The 23139-nt window shown below is 36.9% G+C and overlaps 1 protein-coding gene across 1 annotated transcript in view; it reads right to left on the reverse strand.

The window, feature by feature from the left end:
• The window catches only part of LOC136027032 (chloride channel protein 2-like), a 172142-nt gene extending 162903 nt beyond the window's left edge, over positions 1-9239 (reverse strand). Inside the window, exon 1 of the mRNA XM_065703946.1 lies at positions 9104-9239. The gene's annotated coding sequence lies outside the window, so the exon portion shown is untranslated. The remainder of the gene's footprint in view (positions 1-9103) is intronic.
• Between the last annotated feature and the right edge of the window lie 13900 nt (positions 9240-23139).

The raw sequence follows: 23139 nt of genomic DNA on the forward strand, positions 1-23139 counted from the left end.
TAAAATTGTTATTTCCGCTGACAAAACGCCTCCTGGCCAACATGTGCGTAGATACAATGCTCCAACTATCGACGAAGTGGCAATCGTTATGGTCGGTGATCAGTTTTTACCTCGAGATATTATTCTTCATAAGCGAAACGCTCAGTTGGTAAGAATTGTTGAAACTCATCGATGCTACGATGCCCTACAATATCCTATAATTTTTTGGGATGGAGCCGACGGCTATCACTTTAATGTTAAATTGATGAATCCAGCCACTAACAAAGAAATGAATAAGAAATGCAGTGCAATGCATTATTATTCCTATAGATTAATGATTCAGCAGGATGAAGACAATTATATTTTAAAATGCCGCCAATTGTTTCACCAATACGTCGTTTATTTCTATGCAAAAATTGAATCAGAACGTTTGCTATTTATCCGTCTGAATCAGACCAAGATCCGCTCTGAACAATACATTGATTTGCGAGATGCAGTTGTAAATGACGGTAATACCACAAACGTTGGAAGATTAACGATTTTATCTTCGTCATATGCTGGCAGTCCCCGTCATATGCACGAATATGTTCAAGATGCTATTGCGTATGTTGGTCTCTATGGTCGTCCAGATTTATTTATTACATTTACATGTAATCAATCTTGGGACGAGATACAGCAGCTTTTACTTCACGGACAATCGGCGGTTCATAGACATGACATTACGGCCCGTGTCTTCCGGCAAAAGTTGAAATCACTGATAAACTACATAGTAAAACTTGAAGTGTTTGGGTCAGTGCGATGCTGGATGTACTCAGTAGAATGGCAAAAACGAGGTTTGCCACACGCACATATACTAATCTGGCTACATTATAAAATTACTTCTAACGAAATTGATGATGTGATTTCCGCTGAAATACCTGATGAAAATGTCGATAAGGGGTTATATGATATTGTTGTAAAAAATCTGATACATGGATCTTGCGGTGCACTGAACGAAAATTTACTATGCATGGCCAAAGGAAGGTGCACAAAGCAATATCCTCGACTTTTATTATCCAACACAATTACTGGCAATGATGGTTACCCACAATATAGAAGAAGATCCACTGAAGATGGCGGTAAAATAGCAATAATAAAGAAGCGTAACGGTACCACCATCGAAGTAGATAACCAGTGGGTTGTTCCATATTACCCATTATTATCAAAAACATTTAATGCACACATAAATGTTGAATACTGTAACTCCGTAAAGGCAATCAAATACATATGAAAATACGTCAATAAAGGCAGTGACATGGCAGTTTTTGGCTTGCAGTCCGAAATCAAAGATATCGACTAAATCGTACAATATCAGGCTGGAAGATACATAAGCAGTAATGAAGCTGTTTGGTGAATTCTTTCATTTCCGATACATGAACGTAGTCCAGCTGTTGTTCACTTAGCGGTACATTTACAGAATGGTCAACGTGTTTATTTTTCGGAATCCAACGTGCAACAAAGAGCCCAGAATCCACCGGATACAAAGTTAACTGCTTTCTTTTCGCTGTGCAAAAATGATTCTTTTGCAAAAAAAACTGCTGTATACTGAAGTGCCTTCGTATTACACGTGGAATACTAAAAATAAAGTATTTGAGCGTCGAAAACAGGGTAAGTCAGTCGACGGCCAACCTACCATCTTCAAAGATACCACGATAGGAAGACTCTACAACATTCTCCCCAATCAACATGAATGCTTCTTTCTACGCCTGCTTTTGGTGAATGTACCCGGTCCGACGTCCTTTGAGTATTTTAGAACTGTAAACGGTACTATACATGACACTTACCGTAGTGCATGCCAAGCTCTGAATTTATTGGAGAATGACCAAGACTGGGATAACTGCATCAATGACGCGTGCGAAACGTCAACTCCAAGTCAAATTCGTGCATTGTTTGGCATCATACTAACAACTTGCTCTCCATCAGCTCCTATAGAGCTATGGGAAAAATATAAATCAAAAATGTCCGAATATATACTCCATCGAAAACGGTTAGAGACGTCAGATATGACTTTTGATTTTACATCAGAAATTTATAACTACACTTTAGTTATTATAGAAGATTTGTGCGTATGTATGGCAAACAAACCTCTTCAGGATTTGGGAATGCCTTCACCTAATCGTACCGCTGCTGTTTCGACATGTGTAGAATTGGATCGTGAATAAAGTTACAGTACGAGTGATCTATTGTCGTATGTACAAAATAACATTTCCAAGTTAACGTCGGAACAAAAAGACATTTATGATACGATAATGCATTGTGTCGATAACAACGTTGGAGAAATTTTCTTTTTGGATGCACCAGGAGGTACTGGTAAAACGTTTGTGATAAAACTGATTCTGGCATCAATTCGATCATGATATAGCGTTGGCTTTTGACGGTGAGGCTGTTCTTATTCCTCGCATTCCCATGATTCCAAAGAATCTGCCTTTTCAATTTAAAAGATTGCAATTCCCAATTCGATTAGCATTTGCATATCACCATCAACAAAGCTCAAGGTCAATCATTAGAAAAATGTGCTATAGATCTTAATACTGATTGTTTTTCCCATGGACAATTGTACGTTGCATGTTCGAGGGTCGGTAAACCTGACAATCTATTTATATGCAGCGACAATTGGACAGCGAAAAATGTTGTATATTCCCAAGTTTTACGCAGTTAATTTGTATTGTATCTATCGATCTATCTATCTTTATAAAAACGAGTTGTTTGTATGCATTTTTGTTTGTTTGTAAAAAGAGCGTTTGCATATGACGTCATTATAAGTACATAAGGCTTTGTATATGCACAGACAATGGGAAAGCCAAGAATGTTGTATATTCGCAAGTTTTCCGTAGTCCAAAACACATATATAAATCTATCTATATTCATAGGTGGTACACAGGGACACAACTACAATGGTGCGTAACTAATATGGCGCGTAACTACTTACGCGCGCGGGGAGGGGCGAAGCGCCCCCACCAACCAGTTGTTGGGGTGGCGCGAAGCGCCACCCCAACAGCTATTATACTATATATATACTATACTAGCTGTTGGGGTGGCGCTTCGCGCCACCCCAACACCTAGTTGATGGGGGCGCGCCCCCCCCAAGCCCCCCCGCGCGCGTAAGTCGTTACGCGCCATATTAGTTACGCGCCATTGTAGTTGTGTCCCTGTGTCCCACCTGTGAATATATATATATATATATATATATATATATATATATATATATATATATATATATATATATATATATATATATATATGTATTTTTTTAACTACGTAAAACTTGCGAATATACAACATTCTTTGCTGTCCCATCGTCTGTGCATATAAATAGATTGTCAGGTTTACCGACTCTTGAACATGCAACGCATAATGGTCCATGGGAAAACAATCCGTATTCAGATCTGTACCTAATGATTCTATTGATTGCCCTTGAGCTTTGTTGATGGTGATTGCTAATCGACCATTTCCTTTGTTGCCGTCGTCATTTATATATCCCCCTGTGCCCCCCGGCGTCCCCGTTGTAGTTGTGTCCCTGTGTCCGGGTCGTCATTTATATTCCCTGTGTCCCCGTCGTCATTTGTGTCGCGGTGTCCCAGTCTGTGATTTCTATTTGAGTGTCCCGGGCGTCATTTATATTCGTCAGGATATTGTAGGGCATCGTAGAATCGATGAGTTTAAGCAATTCTTGTCAACTGATTGTTTCGCCTATAAAGAATATTATCTCGAGGTAAGAACTGATCACCGACCACAACGATTGCCACTTTGTTGATAGTTGCGTATCAGGAGGCATCAATTCGATTGCTGTTTTTAAGCAGAAGCACTAAATTATTATTTTTGTGGAAAAGATGATATATATAAATATATATATATATATATTTTCTTTTTAGTTTTTTTGTAGTTCTTACCTTTTTTAGTTTTTTTCTTCTTTTGTATTAATGCTAAAGCCAAGGTTCAAACCTGGAGCCTCTCGGACCTAGAACCTGAAACATAACGCTTTACCAACTCAGCTACTTCGGCGTGAATACATTCGTTTTGAGCAGCTTCCTCGGGTGTTGCCATTGTAGGTTCTTCAGTCATTTTACAATTAGAAATTTCTCTTTCAACGGTCTTCTTACAATTAAAAATTTGTCTTTGAACGATATTCTTAAACACCTGTGTCCTGGTCGTCATTTATATTGCCTGTGTCCCGGTCGTCATTTGTGTCCCGGTATCCCAGTCTGTAATTTCTCCTTGAGTGTCCCGGTCGTTATTTATATTCCCTCTGTCCCGGTCGTCATTTGTGTCCCGGTCTGTAATTTCTCTTTGAGTGTTTTTTAGTTTTAGTATTTTTTAGTTTTTTACATTTTTTCTTTTTTCAGTTTTCTTTTTCTTCTTTATTTTTCAGCTTCACTATGAAATACATATCGCCGAACCTTTGTTTTTTTTACTAAAATCTGGTAGGCATTGATGACCTTATCCAAGTCAAGATCCCAAACCCAATCATCATCGCTATCATTTTCAGTTTTGATATGTTTTGACTCTCGCTGTCCAGGTGGATCTTCATCTAACTGCGCGGTTTAGCGTTCTTTAGCCTCAAGCCTGTTTCCTTGCTGTTCTTTTGATTCCTCGGCACGCTTTCTTTTCTAACTTTCTCTATCAGCAGCAAGTTTTTTTGGCATAGACTCTTTGAGCATCTTCATTGGATATATATATATATATATATATATATATATATATATATATATATATATATATATATATATATATATATATATATATATATATATATATGTTTTTAACTACGTAAAACTTGCGAATATACAACATTCTTTGCTGTCCCATCGTCTGTGCATATAAATAGATTGTCAGGTTTACCGACTCTTACAATCCGTATTCAGATCTATACCTCATGATTCTATTGATTGCCCTTGAGCTTTGTTGATGGTGATTGCTAATCGACCATTTCCTTTGTTGCCGTCGTCATTTATATATCCCCCTGTACCCCCCGGCGTCCCCGTTGTAGTTGTGTCCCTATGTCCGGGTCGTCATTTATATTCCCTGTGTCCCCGTCGTCATTTGTGTCCCGGTGTCCCAGTCTGTGATTTCTATTTTGAGTGTCCCGGGCGTCATTTATATTCGTCAGGATATTGTAGGGCATCGTAGCATCGATGAGTTTAAGCAATTCTTGTCAACTGATTGTTTCGCCTATAAAGAATATTATCTCGAGGTAAGAACTGAACACCGACCATAACGATTGCCACTTTGTTGATAGTTGCGTATCAGGAGGCATCAATTCGATTGCTGTTTTTAAGCAGAAGCACTAAATTATTATTTTTGTGGAAAAGATGATATATATAAATATATATATATATTTTCTTTTTAGTTTTTTTGTAGTTTTTACCTTTTTTAGTTTTTTTCTTCTTTTGTATTAATGCTAAAGCCAAGGTTCAAACCTGGAGCCTCTCGGACCAAGAACCTGAAACATAACGCTTTACCAACTCAGCTACTTCGGCGTGAATACATTCGTTTTGAGCAGCTTCCTCGGGTGTTGCCATTGTAGGTTCTTCAGTCATTTTACAATTAGAAATTTCTCTTTCAACGGTCTTCTTACAATTAAAAATTTGTCTTTGAACGATATTCTTAAATACCTGTGTCCTGGTCGTCATTTATATTGCATGTGTCCCGGTCATCATTTGTGTCCCGGTATCCCAGTCTGTAATTTCTCCTTGAGTGTCCCGGTCGTTATTTATATTCCCTCTGTCCCGGTCGTCATTTGTGTCCCGGTCTGTAATTTCTCTTTGAGTGTTTTTTCTTTTTAGTATTTTTTAGTTTTTTACATTTTTTCTTTTTTCAGTTTTCTTTTTCTTCTTTATTTTTCAGCTTCACTATGAAATACATATCGCCGAACCTTTGTTTTTTAAACTAAAATCTGGTAGGCATTGATGACCTTATCCAAGTCAAGATCCCAAACCCAATCATCATCGCTATCATTTTCAGTTTTGATATGTTTTGACTCTCGCTGTCCAGGTGGATCTTTATCTAACTGCGCGGTTTTGCGTTCTTTAGCCTCAAGCCTGTTTCCTTGCTGTTCTTTTGATTCCTCGGCACGCTTTCTTTTCTGACTTTCTCTATCAGCAGAAGTTTTTTGGCATAGACTCTTTGAGCATCTTCATCGGCTTTTGCCATTGTAAGTTCATCAGTCATTTTAAACTTAAACATTAATAGATTTCTACGTGAACATATACGTCTTAAATATCTTTAATGACGTCACCGTCATAGCAAAAATGACGACAACTAACTTCATGACGCCAGTCGACACAGAAACATGACGTCACCTGATCCACAGACAGACAACTTATTTTTATATATATAGATAGATATAATTCTAAAATTGTCAGGTAATTTTCTATTTTGAAATAAAAACTAAAAATTATTGCTCAGGCAACATAAATATTTTTGATATTTACATAATAGCTTTAGTGGTTCTGGACTGAAAACTAAATATGCTAATCAAATTCGGAATTGCAATCTTTTAGGTTGAAAAGGCAGATCCATTGGAATCATGAGAATGCGTGGAATAAGAAAAGCCTCACCCTCAAAAGGCCCTGTCAAGATTGTTGCCTCTATTACGTTATAACAGACATAACACGTCATTTGTGTCCCGGTGTCCCGGTCTGTAGTTTCGTTAGTCGACAAACATGACGTCAGACGACAAACAACTTCATGACGACATACAGCTCAATCCTTATAATGACGTCAGTCGACAAACATGATGTCAGTCGACACACAAACATGACGTCAGTCGACAGACAGACAAACAACTTATTTTTATATACAGACCGGGACACCGGGACACAAATGACGACCGGGACACCGGGACACAGGGCATATAAATGACGACCGGGACAAAGGGAATATAAATGACGACCGGGACACAGGGACACAACTACAACGGGGACGCCGGGGGGCACAGGGGGATATATAAATGACGACGGCGACACAGGGAATCTTCGATTAGCAATCACCATCAACAAAGCTCAAGGGCAATCATTAGAATTACGAGGTATAGATCTGAATACGAATTGTTTTTCCCATGGACAATTATATGTTGCATGTTCAAGAGTTGGTAAACCTGACAATCTAATTATATGCACAGACAATGGGACAGCGAAGAATGTTGTATATTCGCAAGTTTTACGTAGTTAAAAACGTAGTTATATATATATATATATATATATATATATATATATATATATATATATATATATATATATATATATATATATATATATATATATATATATATATATATATATATATATATATATATATATATATATATATATATATATTACAGGTGGGACACAGGGACACAACTACAAAGGCGCGTAACTAATATGGCGCGTAACAACTTACGTGCGGGGGGGGGGGGCTTGGGGGGCTACACCAACTACCACAACACCAACTAGGTGTTGGGGTAGCGCGACGCTCCACCCCAACAGCTAGTTTTTATATATATAGATATATATATATACATATATATATATATATATATATATATATATATATATATATATATATATATATATATATATATGTATATATATATATATATATATATATATATATATATATATATATATATATATATATTATATATATATATATATATATGTATATATATATATATATATATATGTATATATATATATATATATATATATATATATATATATATATGTATATATATATATATATATATATATATATATATATATATATATATATATATATATATATATATATATATATATATATATATATATATATATATATATATATATATGTGCCTATTCAACTGTTTATTAGTTTTTTGGTACTTGTACAATATATCCCCTACCACTCAAGAAGTAAAGTTAGGTTAATCTTAATAAACATGTATCTAAGTTTGATAAAAAAAAAACACAATACTTTAAAAACGAATTTGGGCTATATATTTGCAAATAAGGGTAGGAGGGTTTTTAAGTACAGCAGGTCTGCGTGCAAAATGTGTTAGCTACAATTATTTTGATATTATGGAGTAGTAATAGTTTTCTGACTTCAAACTGTCCAAATTCTTTACCCTGCATTCTCCTAATGTGCAAATATATACCCAAGTTATATATTTCCCATTTATTTGGTCACTTCTCTTTATCTTTTCTCACGCTAAGTTGCAAGAAACTAGCGAAAGAAACTGGTTTGCAGTACGTCAATGCATTAACAACTTGAGCGGTAGGGGGTGTATCATACAAGTGCCATTTTTCATCAATTAATTTGCTCGCAAGAAAAAGCATGTGAATATTACTGAATACACTTTTCGATGATTTGTCCAAATAAACCAATTATTGTATTCTGATAATCAACTAAAGTAGATTATTCCCCTTACCTTCATTGAGAAAAAAACCCTCCTTTGTATTAAACGTAGCAGAATTTAATTCAAAAGCAATACAACTCCCCCCCCCCCCCAGGGTTGCCACTCCTAGTGATTTATCAGTGAGTTTTATTCTGCCAAAGCTGAACTAAAAAATCACTAAGTTTGCACATAAATCTCTAGATTATAGAAGAAAATTACTGAATCCACAAAAAAAAATCATTAAAATCTAATGAATTTTCGTCACCGGTTGGCAACCTTGGTTTCCACAATGCAAATTCAACATAAAATGCATCAATTGTAAATAACATTAGGATCTAAGATTCTAAAGCACTACTAGTGAAACTAGTAAAAATATTGAACAAATTTTCGTGCCCACAGGGGAGGGTTATGTTCCCTTCTCAGAGGTAATCTTAATGCAGGATTATCCTCGACAGTTATTGAAACCCAACATATCAGTATAGTATAGTTGCTGTCAGATGCGTTGCTAGGATTTTCAACGCCTGGAGATAGTTATGGCCCCCCTCTCGTATTCAAAATGTAAGTAAGATCAAAACGTGATTAAAACGTTAGTTTCGAAACCCTGTCCGTCTCCCCAGCTACGCCACTGGTTACTTTAGAATGCGAACGTTCGCCAATTTTCCTTCGTTTAAATATTCCTCCTGATTTATTAAGTGTAGATACAAGCAGAATTTTTCGGTTATTACTTACACAACTTAAAATTAAACAGCCATTAAACTCCGATGCGTAAACTAAAAATATAATTACTGAACTAGAAAGAAAAAAGTCACGGCAAATAACAAAGGTAACCACTGCAGCGTAGCAGGTAATAAATTCAGGAAACCCGCATCATTATTGCGAAACTCAATAACACTCACGTGATTCATTACTCAGGAAAAGGTAGAATCGCCGTGACGGTTATCGAAGTCATAACTAGCCAGAATTTCTAACTCAGCACAATCAAACTGGTTTGGGTACAATTAAGAGACTGTGACACAATACAGTGAAGTGGGAAATTTTATGGCAGGTCTGCCATTAGCCTATCTGTTATGAACTTTTTCAAAACTCCAATCGAGTAGCAGTAAAAATTATAAAAAAAAACTTTACACGCCAAGAGATTTCCCTTTAAAATTGCCCCTGTCCATTTTTTTTTTTTTTTGCAAACGGTTCACACATTTGTTATTTAATTAAGCTTTGATAGTAGGTAACTAGATAACAGTGGTTCCAGATGGTTTACAGGATTGATAGATGGCGATTAAGCAGCATATAGTCTGTCTTGAGTAACCCCTTGCCTAAAATGACGCTTGTTTCACCTACTTCTCTACCCCCCCCCACAACAGACTGGTTTTGTTTGAGCCTTTTTAACTTTTAAAAATGATTGTGTTTCATCCTTGAAAATTTTCCAAAAATTTCTTCTTATCACTTCTTTGCAAGATATTAATAAAAAAACCGAAAAATTGGTTGAACTCAAGCAGACACTGTTTCAATTCAAAATGACTATTTCCTTTAAAACAGACAAATACTTCAAAGGATGTGCCTTCAGGAGGCAATCATCAAAACAGCCGCAAAGGTAACGGACCAAAACTGTGCAAATGAAACATTCAAGCAAAAATGGTCAAGGACTCTTATCCTCGGTTGCGTGGTGCAGCTTAATTAAACGAGAAGTATTTAATTTTATAATAAAATGGTTGTGCATAATTTTCGTTCTCTATTTTAATGAAAAAATAGCAGAATGGGTCAAATAACTCTCTTAAATCTTGCCCCCTCCCCTCCAATTACAACCTTTAGCAGAAAACACAGCTATATCCAGCCTTGCTTATGTCAAAAGCGTGCTATTTATTTTGCTTGAGGCACATAATGGATCGGTTACCCCTTCAGTATAACCTGCCCATCTTACTACCTGTTTTTTTTTTTTTTTATAAAGTCTTGACCATGTTATACTTTGTTTGAAGTGCAGCCATACGAGAATGAGCATGATTAACGGCACAAAAGCGTGTGTCCAGAAGTTTTAGGGGTAATTTTGTGTGCCTGGCACAATGGCTATTGCTTGAGGCACAAAATGGCTCTGTGCACCCTCCATCAACTCCCTTTCATCCTCCCGCCTCCTTTTTTTAAAGAGCACTGGGCGTGTTATTTTTTGTTTGAAGGACAAAAATACAAGAAAATACAGTGAGCATGACTAGAGGCACAAAAGCTTTCCTTAAGAATGACCAGGCGACATTTTATGTGCCTAGCTAGAATAGCCATGAGCCGTTTTATGGGCCTAGCAAAAGGAGCCAGGGGCCAAGAGGCAAAACCAAAATGGCCTAGAAGCTTACACCATAACCAATCTGATTTTTAAAACAAAGATGTAACAATCGTATTTCAGCTGAGTATATAACAATCATCCAAAATTAATATCTTCAGTCAAAATGATTAGAATTCAAAAGGATACCTCAGACCTCTCTTAAATCTCCGCCTCCGTCTAGCACAAACCTTAGTAGAAAGACGGCCATGTCTAATTTCTCGTATATTGAAAACCCAGTGATTTTCAATATGTATTGCTTGAGTAATGACAAGGATCTGTGGCTAACCCTGCACCCTCTTTTCCGCTTCCCATCTGCTTTCTTAGAAAGTCCTGGGCATGTTTTTCCTTGCATGGAAGATAAATATACAAGCGTTTGTAGTGAGCATGACCAGAGTCACCAAAGTAAGCCCCAGGAATGATTATTGTTCATTCTTGGTGCCTAGCTAGAAGTTCCAGGGGCATTACCAAAGAAGCCCAGAAGAACCAAAGCTTTTTAAAAGCTTTTGTTTTAAAAGCTTTTTAAAACAAAGACGGGCGTCTTCTAACTAATTTATACCAGAAACATGTATTAATTATTGTAAAACCCATACAAAATTATCGGTCCCAATCTTTGTTACTACAGTGAAAAAGCATGCCTCAGATCTCCCTGTTCGTCGATCAGCTTAAAATTTGAGAAATAAACAATATGAGGATAAAAGATTATAATCCTGACTTTCATCATCCTGTTTCTGACCTTTCCACGAAAGTAGTTAGAAGTAGTGAAGGTCCTATACCTTTAAGCGCAGCCATATGGGATATAGGGTTGAAGCTACAAAACCTCAAGATACTATTACGCATACCTGGGTCTTAGGTAATACTACAGTGCACCTGTTGTTACGTAATAGGGATTCCTGGACACACATATCCCACAATTCCACGATACATATATCCTACCATTCCACGACACATATATACCTTGATTCCAACGATAGCCAGCAGGTATTATTAATTATGCGCACCTATGTCACGTAATACTCTACCAAACCTGTATGTTATGTAATATGACATTGTTTACCTATGTCAAGGATGATACATCCTCGCGTGACTTGTTAGAGGTCAGGACCCACAAGTCAAGTGGAGAACCCCTGGCTGTAACTGGGAACGTCACACACGTGAGTGTGACGTAACCTGACGTTGTACAAGCGGGGTGTTACGCCATGACGGCGCACATGTGAGATGTTACATAACACTTTAAGAAATATTTTTCCTTCAAGATTTAATTTTTCTTTATGATTTTTCGTTCTTTCTTTTTTCTTTCAAGGCGTTTTTTTTCTCAGGGAGCCTTTATACTCCAACAATTTTTGTCCGGTTTAGAATTCGAAAGAGATTTCCCCCAATATATATATGCACTAGACAGATGGACCAAGAGAGTCTTCCTAATATTTTGATTCGGGAATGTTTTCAAATGGAAACGTTTCGAGAAATCTAATCGTCGCTTGTGGATCGCGTTTTTCCTTTATCTGGACGAATTGACAGGCGGGAGAGAAAAATCGGTGACTGGAAATTGGTTACATTTGACGTGCACCTGCTTGTTACAATGTTATTAATTTTCTGACGTGACCTAGACAGGTTAAGTTAGTTATTGAATCAGTGAGATATTACACACCATTGTTCAAGTTCAAAGTTCAAGTTCCTTTCATTATCAATATCCATCCATTTATAAACAAAAATATCCCAAAGGGCACAATGGCCCGTTATTTGGGAAAAAACAACAACAAAACAAAATATAAATAACTATTAAATACATTCAAACTTAAAATATATTTAGAGTCTACTCACCAATCCTCACCCGAGTACAACCGGTCTCCACACCACCTACTTAATAAATTAAAAAAATATATATATACATCGAGGATCCAACACTCACACCACCCAAATCTAAACAATTAAATTCAATCCAAGTAATTAATAAAATAAATTAAATCTAAATAAATAAATAATATAAATAGCTGATCAATATTACAATTTAATTTATGTTTTTTTAATTAAAAACTTCTTCAGCCGTTTCTTGAAGGAGCCTATGGTACAGGACCGTCGAATCCCAACAGGAATGGAATTTCAGGCACGTCCAACAGCAACTATCAGACCAAAGTCCAACTGCACTGTAGGGATGGATGGCACTAGCACATCATCCTGGCTCCTAGTCAAAAAGTTCCTGGTAACGAACTTTAGTAAGGAGCGACCCGGCTCAATAGTAACCAAAACTCTAAAAAATGGAATTTTGATACCAATAGCTACATCAAAAGAATCGCATTTTAATGCTGATTTTAAATATATAAGTTTCATCAAGTTTAGTCTTACCCATCAAAAGTTACGAGCCTGAGAATATTTGCGTTATTTTAGAAGATAGGGGAAAACGCCCCCTAGAAGTAATAGAATCTTGACAAAAATCACACCATCAGATTCAGCGTATCAGAGAACTCTACCGTAGAAGTTTCAAGCTCCTATCTACAAAAATGTGGAATTTTGTATCTCATCCGATCACTCATCATCCGATCACGGATGCGTGCTTATTTGTTTTTTTGTTTTTTTTTTTCCAGGGGTGATTGTATCGACCCAGTTATCCTAGAATGTTGCAAGAAGGCTCAGTCTAACGGAAATAAAAAGTTCTAGTGCCCTTTTTAAGTGACCAAAAAATTGGAGGGCACCTAGGCCCCCTCCCACGCTAATTATTTTACCAAAGTCAACGGATCAAAATTCTGAGATAGCCATTTTATTCAGCGTAGTCGAAAAACCTTATAACTATGTCTTTGGGGACGACTTACTCCCCCACAGTCCCCGTGGGAGGGGTAACAAGTTACAAACTTTGACCAGTGTTTGCATATAGCAATGGTTATTGGGAAGTGTACAGGCGTTTTCAGGAGGATTTTTTTTGTTGGGGGGAGGGGTTGAGAAGAGAGGGATAAACTGGGGGAACTTCCCGTCGATAATTTGTCATGGGGGAAGAAAATTTCCATGAAGGGAGTGCAGGATTTACTAGCATTATTTAAAAAAAAAAAACAATGAAAAAATAAATATGAAAAAGTTCTTTCAGCTGGAAGTAAGGAACAGCATTAAAACTTAAAACAAACAGAAATTATTACCCATAAGAGGGGCTCACCTCCTCCTAATACCTCGCTCTTTACGCTAAAGTATTTTTTGTAATTTCAACTATTTATTCTACGGCTTTTGTAATTCAGGGGTCATTCTTAATGAATTGGGACAAAATTTAAGCTTTAGTATAAAGAGCGAGGTACTGACGAGGGGGCGAACCCCCTCATATATGTAATAAAAATATGAGAATACAAAAGTTCTTTACGTAAGCTAATTTATAAGTTACGTAAATCTTTTACTAATAAAAAGATTCGTAAAAAATTATAAGTTCTAGTTGCCTTTTTAATTAGCCAAAAAATCGGAGGGCAACTAGGCATCCTCCCCCGCTATTTTTTTCTCGAAATCATTCGATCAAAATTATGAGAAAGCCATTTAGCCAAAAAAAAAAAAAAAAATGCAAATTTCGTTTTAATAATTCCTCTGCGGAGAGCCAAAATCGAAACATGCATTGATTCAAAAACGTTCAGAAATTAAATAAAAAAAACAAATTTTTCTAACTGAAAGTAAGAAGCGACATTAAAACTTAAAAGGAACAGAAATTACTTCGTATATGAAAGAGGCTGCTTCCTCATCAACGCCCCACTCTTTACGCAAAAGTTTTTTACTGTTTTAAAAAGAAGAATTGAGAGAAAGAGTCAAACTTTAGCGTAAAGAGCGGGGCGTTGATGAGGAAGCAGCCTCTTTCATATGCGAAGTAATTTCTGTTCGTTTCAAGTTTTAATGTCGCTCCTTACTTTCAGTTAAAAAAACTTGTTTTTTTTTATTTAATTTCAAAAAGAACTGACATTTCTAACAATCTCAAGAAGCCCGGAAAAACTTGATGGAAGATCTCCACGGAAATATTGAAATGCAATGAGAGAGAGGTGTAATGTATGAATATCTTTAATCTTCCAAAGTTCAACAGAAATATGGGTGGTAGACTGAATGACTTTTGCTGATTTCAGTTGGAGATTATGTAAAGGTGTAAGTAAAGATGGAAATGTAGACATCCACACTGACAAGCAGTAACATAAATAAGGGTAAATAAGAGAGAAGTATAATAGACGAGGGATAGAGAAAGGAAAGACTCGCTTCAGCTTCCGAATAATTCCAAAGCCTCGAGAAACCTTTAATCTCATTGACTCAATATGCCGCTTGAAAGATAGATTTTCATCCAGAAGTACCCCAAGGAATCGAACAAACCGGTCAGCTGGGCAGGATATGGATCCCTTAGATGTTTAAAGCTCTGTCGCTGTAGGGCAGCTTTTGCCTATGCGGGAGAATATAAGAAGAAACGATTTTTTTTACATTCAAAGCTAATAAATTTGCATCAAACCAATGAAATATGTTTTCTGTCATCAATTGCAGCTTGAGGATAAGGGATGATTGACCAGGTGCTGCATCCCCCAGGGTGCTGTCGTCGGCGAATGCAAAGAGTTCTTTATGTTGACCAGCCGTATCCAAAGCTCCAACCACAGCATCTCCTTTCTGGCACAAATGACAACAGAAATCAGATCGTGGGTTGCTAAATAGTCGATAGAGGTCGTTGACATATATGAGGAAAAGGGACGGCCCAAGAACTGAGCCTTGTGGCACTCCATATTCAACTGGAACATGCTTATCAGAAGCTTCAACTGCAATGGATCGGCCAGTTAGGAATGAAGAGAACCAGGACAGAGCTTCTCCACGAACACCTTGATGCGACAACTTACCAATAAGTATCTCGTGTGTAAGGCTGTCAAAAGCATTTCCTTATCGCAGGGATAAGGCCGAAGTCTAAAGACTGTCGTACAAAAGGAAGAAGCATATTACATGCGTGTTCTCTTGAGCATTTCTCTCGAAAACCAAACTGGTGCCGATGAAAAAACTTCTTCGCGTCCAGGAAACAAATTGTTTTCCTGGACGAAAAATGACGAAATTTGTTTATTTAAAATTGATTTAAATATTTCACTCCTTAAAGGATTACGTATTGAATATTCATCCTGGAACAGGGAATCTAAAAGACACAGAGTTTTGAGAGGGGGAGGATTGTTGTTAGAGGTAAATTTCAGCCATATAAGAGATATTTTTGAGAGGTTTTAATGAAAATTCCTCGTTCCTATTGCTCTTTCAGACACATCTGCATGCTCTATTGTATTAATTTAAATCTTGGTATTAGCAAAATCATATTTTGAATGACTCTTAAGTATTATGCTTTATGGAGTAGAAGCCTCGTTACTTGCAATAGTAATAATAAGAAAAAAGTTAACTTTACAGTAAGTCTTATCGCTAGTAAATGAAACACGTAAACGAAAAAAATAGACACTTTATTGCATTCGGTTTTTCCGAGAGGTCTCAAGAGAAGTGCGACGTTAAAATGTTAACGTTGTCCCAAGCCTTTAAGAACGTCTTATGAAACACAGGGCTCGGTTAATTAGAACAATAATGAGCTATCTTAAAATTACTAAAACACTTCTTCGTAAAGAGCGATGTGTTGAGGAGGGTGCAATCTCCTTCATGTATGCAATCATTTTTATTGGTTTTAACTTTTAATGTTGCTCCTTACTCTCAGTTGAAAAAACTTGTTTTTTACATCTAATATTGTAAGCAAGAACAGTAAAGCACGTTTATTTTCAGCGGTTAAGAATTGCACAGATTAGCCAATTTATCTACCCTTTATTTCGTTTATGCTCCGTAAATTCAATTTAGTGCATTTATGCCGATCACTCAAAGAAAGAAAAGAATCAGCTTTTTTTCCTTTTTACATCGGTTACTTCAGCAACAAATTGTAAAAAGTATTCTTTGATTTAAATTAGCATAGTTTTATCTTGCACATGTGGCATTACTGGAAATCACAACAAAGATTGTGTAAGGTTTCATGCTTTCATGCTTTGGGGAAAAGTAATCAGGCTTTAGTATAAAACATGGAGCGTCCTAGAAGTAGCAGCATCGACCTAGTGTCGGCAAACGAATACGTCATTAGTTTTTAGCAGCCAAAGGCTTCTCGAAGATATTTTTGAGCCATAGAGTAAAACCTTTTTATTAAGTTTTGGACAGCAACCGAGGAAGTACAAAAACAAACAAACGAAAAGCAATAAAACGCTAAAGAGATTGACAGTAGTGAGGTAGTTATATTGTATCCAATCAGACAACGTCAAGGTGTAGTGGCCCCTGAGCAAATCTGGTAACATAAAACATGCAAAAGCTGAATTCTTAGTCCATTTCCTTCAAAATTCTGATTGAAGGATGGAAAAAGAATATTCTCACGGCATATAATGATGATAACTGAATACCAGCCAAAATTCTACAAGATGATTGCATAACTTTTGGTCTCAAATTTAACACTGAAAAGTGTAAATTTTCTGTTTTCAACTGGCTTGAAAGCAGGCCTGTCTCATTTTTGGCTCTTGGCTCCTCCGTGGTTCTGCCAGCGTAAAATATCAAAAATTTTGACCTCCAAATTGACTTCTCATCTCTCACATCCAACAACTTCTAATAAGCCGTAATTCTGGTTTAATTGCCACTTCTTATACATCCATAATTTTTGCGATGTTACACTTTAGCCACTACATTCTTGCATCTGTTTTTGTTGAATTTGCCATGCTCTGTATTTTGTTCTCTTTTGAATGATTTTTTTGGCAAAGCTGAAAAAAGAATAATTTGTTCCAGTATCTTCAGGTTCGTAAAATACTTGCTGAAATTCCATCCACGGTTATACTATTCTTGGATAGTTCAGAGGTTCAGAGCAGCTGGTCACAAAGAAGCTGTATCTTAAAGGAACAAAAAAAATAATGCAAAGGTAGCTAGACCTCCTTGGTTCCAGCTACTAATCTCACATTTGTAGTTGAGAGTTCTATGTTTGACTATATGGTATTTATGATTTAGTCATTATTCATTTCTTATGTTAGTTCAGTGTATAGGTATTTGATGGTTTTGGTATTGGCTACTAGTGCGTCATTTGTAGTTGAGAGCCAACATTTGTATGTATAACATACATTACTTCTGCGTGTCTATTAAAATATGTCGATCCATAAATCTCAAAATGTGCTATTGAACAGTCCCAAAATCCTTAATACCTTAGAAAAACTTCATATTGAGTGTTATTTCAATCACAGATCAACACTTGGCATTAAATTTCAAAGGAAAAAAAGAGAACACACCTTAAAGAAAAGAAAGCTGATTCTTCTGATATATGAGAGGATTTCCAATAAATTTGAAAATAGGTAAAGTTTCATAAGTAATTTTTATTTGCTACAATCTCGGGAACCTTTGTACACGATTATAATGCAAAGCCAACCTACAGAGATCAAAAAGTCTGGTTGCTCAGCAAAAAGACTGGTATCAGAGAAACAAATGTGCTTGTAGTTCTGCAGCTTCGTAAAAATCTTGGCTAATACAGTATAAACAATAAAACGATGGAGTAGAAGTTGTATTTGAAATGCTGTAGTTCGGTAGTCAGAAAATCTCACTTCAGATTCTTCACCTAGCTACTGGAGGTATGGGGAAAAGACAAGGTCTTTAAAAAATATAATAAAAGTGTCTAAAAAACCGTATGACTTCGATGGCATCTTGGTAGGTGGGTGAGTGTCCCTTCAGCTTCCTCCAATCACTTTTGACTGTTAAAAAGGGCACTAGTGCTTTCAATTTCCAATCAAATAACCCATTTTTGGAGTTTCTATGACAACTCGTTCTATCTGAAATACCATTGTCAAAAAAATAAATAATACTTTATTGAATTGAATTATTTTCGCCTTTGGATTCACATCATCCCAGCCAATATTGAGGGTAATAACCTATTATATTTTGACCAGGCAAATGCCCGGTTCTTGGTTCCAAAGTACAGGGCTGTGATAACAAGTCTGAAAAATAAATCTGAAGAAAGATATAATGGTGCAAACAATGCTATTCTTGATTCCAGATCTCCTTGATTTTATTGAATACATCTGCAAAACCAGGTCGGAGTAAAAGTTTCAAGAAAAAGAACACGCCATTAGCTACTTTACCCTTTATTTCAGATCTCCATGATCACACTGAATAGGCTATCTGTGAAAGCAATTCCAAAGAAAACGTTTGAAGAAATGCACACAGCACAAACCTTGATTTCAGGTCTCCATATTTTCACTGAATACGTCTTTGAAACCAAGTCTGAGTAAAAAGTTTCAAGAATAGGAGCAAACACAAATAATTTTATTCTTGATTTTATATTTTCTTAATTCCACTAAATGTGTTTGAAAACAAAATTTGAACAAAGAGTTTGAAGAAAAAACACCATGCGAAAATATTATCCACGATTTCAGATTATTACGATTCTACAGAATACATCTGCGAAACCAAGTCTGAGTCACTCAATCGTAAGTTAAAAATTCCACATTTTTCTAATTTTTTTTCTCCCTTCAGCCCCCCACCCAGATGGTCGAATCGGGAAAAACGATTATATCGAGTCAACTTCTGCAGGTCCCTGACACGCCTACCAATTTTCATCGTCCAAACACGTCCAGAAGCACCGAACACGCCAAAGCACTTGACCCCCCTACCTAGCTCCCCCAAAGAGAGTGGATCCAGTCCAGCTATGTGAATCACGTATCTACGACGTTTTCTTATTCTACCCACCAAGTTTCATCCCGATCTCTCCACTCTATGCGTTTCCCAAGATTTCCGATTCCCCCCAACTCCCCCAATGACACAAGGACCAGTCGGGATTTAAACTAAGAGATCTGAGTTACGAGGTCCTTCTAAATATGAAATTTCATTAAGATCTGATCACTCCTTTGTAAGTTAAAAATACCTAATTTTTTCTAATTTTTCAGAAGTAACCCTCCCCCAACTCCGCCAAAGAGAGCGAATCCATTTCGATTATGTAAATAACGCATCTAGGACCTGTGCTCTTTCCCCCACCAATTTTCATCCTGATCCCTCCACTCTAAGCGTTTTCCAAGATTTTAGGATCCCCCTCCAACTCCCCCCAAGGTTACCAGATCTAGTCGGCATTTAAAATAAGAGCTCTGAGACACAATATCCTTCCATATTTCAAATTTCGTTAAGATCTGATCACCCGTTCGTAAGTTAAAAATACCTCAATTTTTCAAATTTTTCCTAACTAACACCCCTCCAACTCCCCCAAAGAGGGCGAATTCAGTTTGGTTATGTCAATCACGTATCTAGGACTTGATACCCACCTACAGACCTCAGGGCAAGGGTTTTAAGTTATACCCTGGGGGCATATAAGGTTTATATAGGAAGGGTGATAGTATAAACATCTAATCCGAATTGCTAATCCGGAGTTTTAGTGCCCTTTATGAGAATCAGAGGGATGGAAGGGTGGATACATCCCCACACCTCGTATTTTCCCGACATGTATCTGATAGAAATTTTGAGATGGCCATTTGTTGACGTAGAAACTTTAAAGAAGGCTCATTCGATTGGATAGAAGTTAATCTTCAAGTGAAAACGCTTTGAAGGGGCTAGTGCCCTTTTTAATAGTCAAGTGATTGGAGGGCAACTAACCCCCCTCCCACGCCGACCATTTTCGCAAATATACTAATCAAAATTTTGACATAGCCATTTTGTTCAACGAAAATGAAAGGTAACCCCGACTAACCCCTCTCCCACGCCCACCATTTTCCCAAATACATCCAATCAAAATTTTGACATTGCCATTTTGTTCAACGTAAGTGAAAGGTCTGGAAATTACGTCTTTGAAGATGACCCCACCCCCTCCCCACAGCTCTCAGGACCAGGGTTGTAAATTATGCCCGAGGGGCATAAAAGGTATATATATATATATATATATATATACTAACTGTTGGGGTGGCGCTTCGCGCCACCCCAACACCAAGTTGGTGAGGCGCTTCGAGCCCCCCCCCCCAAGCCCCCCGCGCGCGTAAGTCGTTACGCGCCATATTAGTTACGCGCCATTGTAGTTGTGTCCCTGTGTCCCACCTGTGAATAGAGATAGATATATATATATATATATATATATATATATATGTATATATATATATATATATATATATATATATATATATATATATATATATATATATATATATATATATATATATATATATATATATATATATATATATATATATATATATATATATATATATATATATATATATATATATATATATATATATATATATATATGCTTTTAACTACGTAAAACATGCGAATATACAACATTCTTCGCTGTCCCATTGTCTGTGCATATAAATAGATTGTCAGGTTTGCTGACTCTTGAACATGCAACATATAATTGTCCATGGGAAAAACAATCCGTAATCAGATCTATACCTCATTATTCTAATGATGTGTCCCTGTGTCCCGGCGTCATTTATATTCCCTGTGTCCCGGTCGTCATTTGTGTCCCGGTATCCCAGTTTGTAATTTCTCTTTGAGTGTCCCGGTCGTCATTTATATTCCCTGTGTCCCGGTGTCCCGGTCGTCATTTGTGTCCCGGTCTGTAATTTCTATTCGAGCAATCTCTGTGTCCCGGTCGTCATTTATATATCCCGCCTGTGCCCCCGGCGTCCCCGTTGTAGTTGTGTCCCTATGTCCCGGTCGTCATTTATATTCCCTGTGTCCCGGTCGTGATTTGTGTCCGGGTGTCCCAGTCTGTAATTTCTCTTTGAGGTTCCCGGTCGTCATTTATATTCCCTGTGTCCCGGTCGTCATTTGTGTCCCGGTGTCCCGGTATGTAATTTCATCAGTTGCTAAACATGCCGTCAGTCGACAAACAACTTCATGACGCATACAGCTCAATCCTTATAATGACGTCAGTCGACAAACATGACGTCACTCGACACACACACACACACAATTTATTTATATATACTAGCTGTTGGGGTGGCGCTTCGCGCCACCCCAACACCTAGTTGGTGGGGCGCTTCGCGCCCCCCAAGCCCCCCCGCGCGCGTAAGTCGTTACGCGCCATATTAGTTATGCGCCATTGTAATTGTGTCCCTGTGTCCCACCTGTGAATATAGATAGATTTATATATGTGTTTCAAACTACGTAAAAATTGCGAATAAACAACATTCTTGGCTTTCCCATTGTCTGTGCATATACAAAGCCGTATGTACTAATAATGACGTCATATGCAAACGCTCTTTTTACAAACAAACAAACATGCATCCACACAACTCGTTTTTATATAGATAGATAGATAAAATACAAATTAACTGCGTAAAACTTGCAAATATACAACATTCTTCGCTGTCCAATTGTCGCTGCATATAAATACATCGTCAGGTTTACCGACCCTCGAACATGCAACGTACAATTGTCCATGGGAAAAACAATCAGTATTAAGATCTATACCACATTTTTCTAATGATTGACCTTGAGCTTTGTTAATGGTGATTGCAAATACTAATCGAATTGGGAATTGCAATCTTTTAAATTGAAAAAGCAGATCCGTTGGAATCATGGGAATGCGAGGAATAAGAACAGCCTCACCCTCATAAGACCCTGTCAAGATTGTGGCCTCTATTAGGTTTTCCATTGTTTTTTTTACGGCAAGTCGCGTGCCATTGCAAAGCTTTGGTGGGTTGATATTTCTTAAAAGTATTATTGGTACGCCTATTTTTAGTTGTAGCACGTGTGGTGGAAACCCTGAAGGATCTATGGAATTTAAAAATTCAGATGGATAATTAACCGCTTCATTTGGTTCCAAAACTGTGTCGACTGACTTGTAAAGGACTGCCTGGTCTCGAATCTTGGTCAAAACAATATTGTTGATTTCGTGGACGTCTATATTTTTGGGTGCGAGAATCGCTCTTTCACCTAGCCATTTATTATTTTTATAATTTTTTAGAATTTTCGGAAATACTTTTTCAATCAATTCATTTTTGGACGTCACTAAATTACAGAAATCAGCAGGTAGTTGTATACGTCCTGAAATTGAGTCTACTGTTTGACCAGAGTCATCGTTTTGCAATCGGACACGCATATTTGTAGTTAATTTTAATATTTTTACGTGTGCCCATAAATTAGAATTTTTTAGGCAAGCATTCATTTCGTCTGCAGGAGTTAAACTACGTAAAAATTGCGAATATACAACATTCTTGGCTTTCCCATTGTCTCTGCATATACAAAGCCGTATGTACTAATAATGACATCATATGCAAACGCTCTTTTTACAAACAAACAAACATGCATACACACAACTCGTTTTTATATAGATAGATAGATAGATAGATACAATACAAATTAACTGCGTAAAACTTGCGAATATACAACATTCTTCGCTGTCCAATTGTCGCTGCATATAAATAGATTGTCAGGTTTACCGACCCTCGAACATGCAACGTACAATTGTCCATGGGAAAAACAATCAGTATTAAGATCTATACCACATTTTTCTAAT

The sequence above is a fragment of the Artemia franciscana genome, chromosome 5 (genome assembly GCF_032884065.1).
Source record: "Artemia franciscana chromosome 5, ASM3288406v1, whole genome shotgun sequence".
Taxonomy (NCBI): Eukaryota; Metazoa; Arthropoda; class Branchiopoda; order Anostraca; family Artemiidae; genus Artemia; species Artemia franciscana.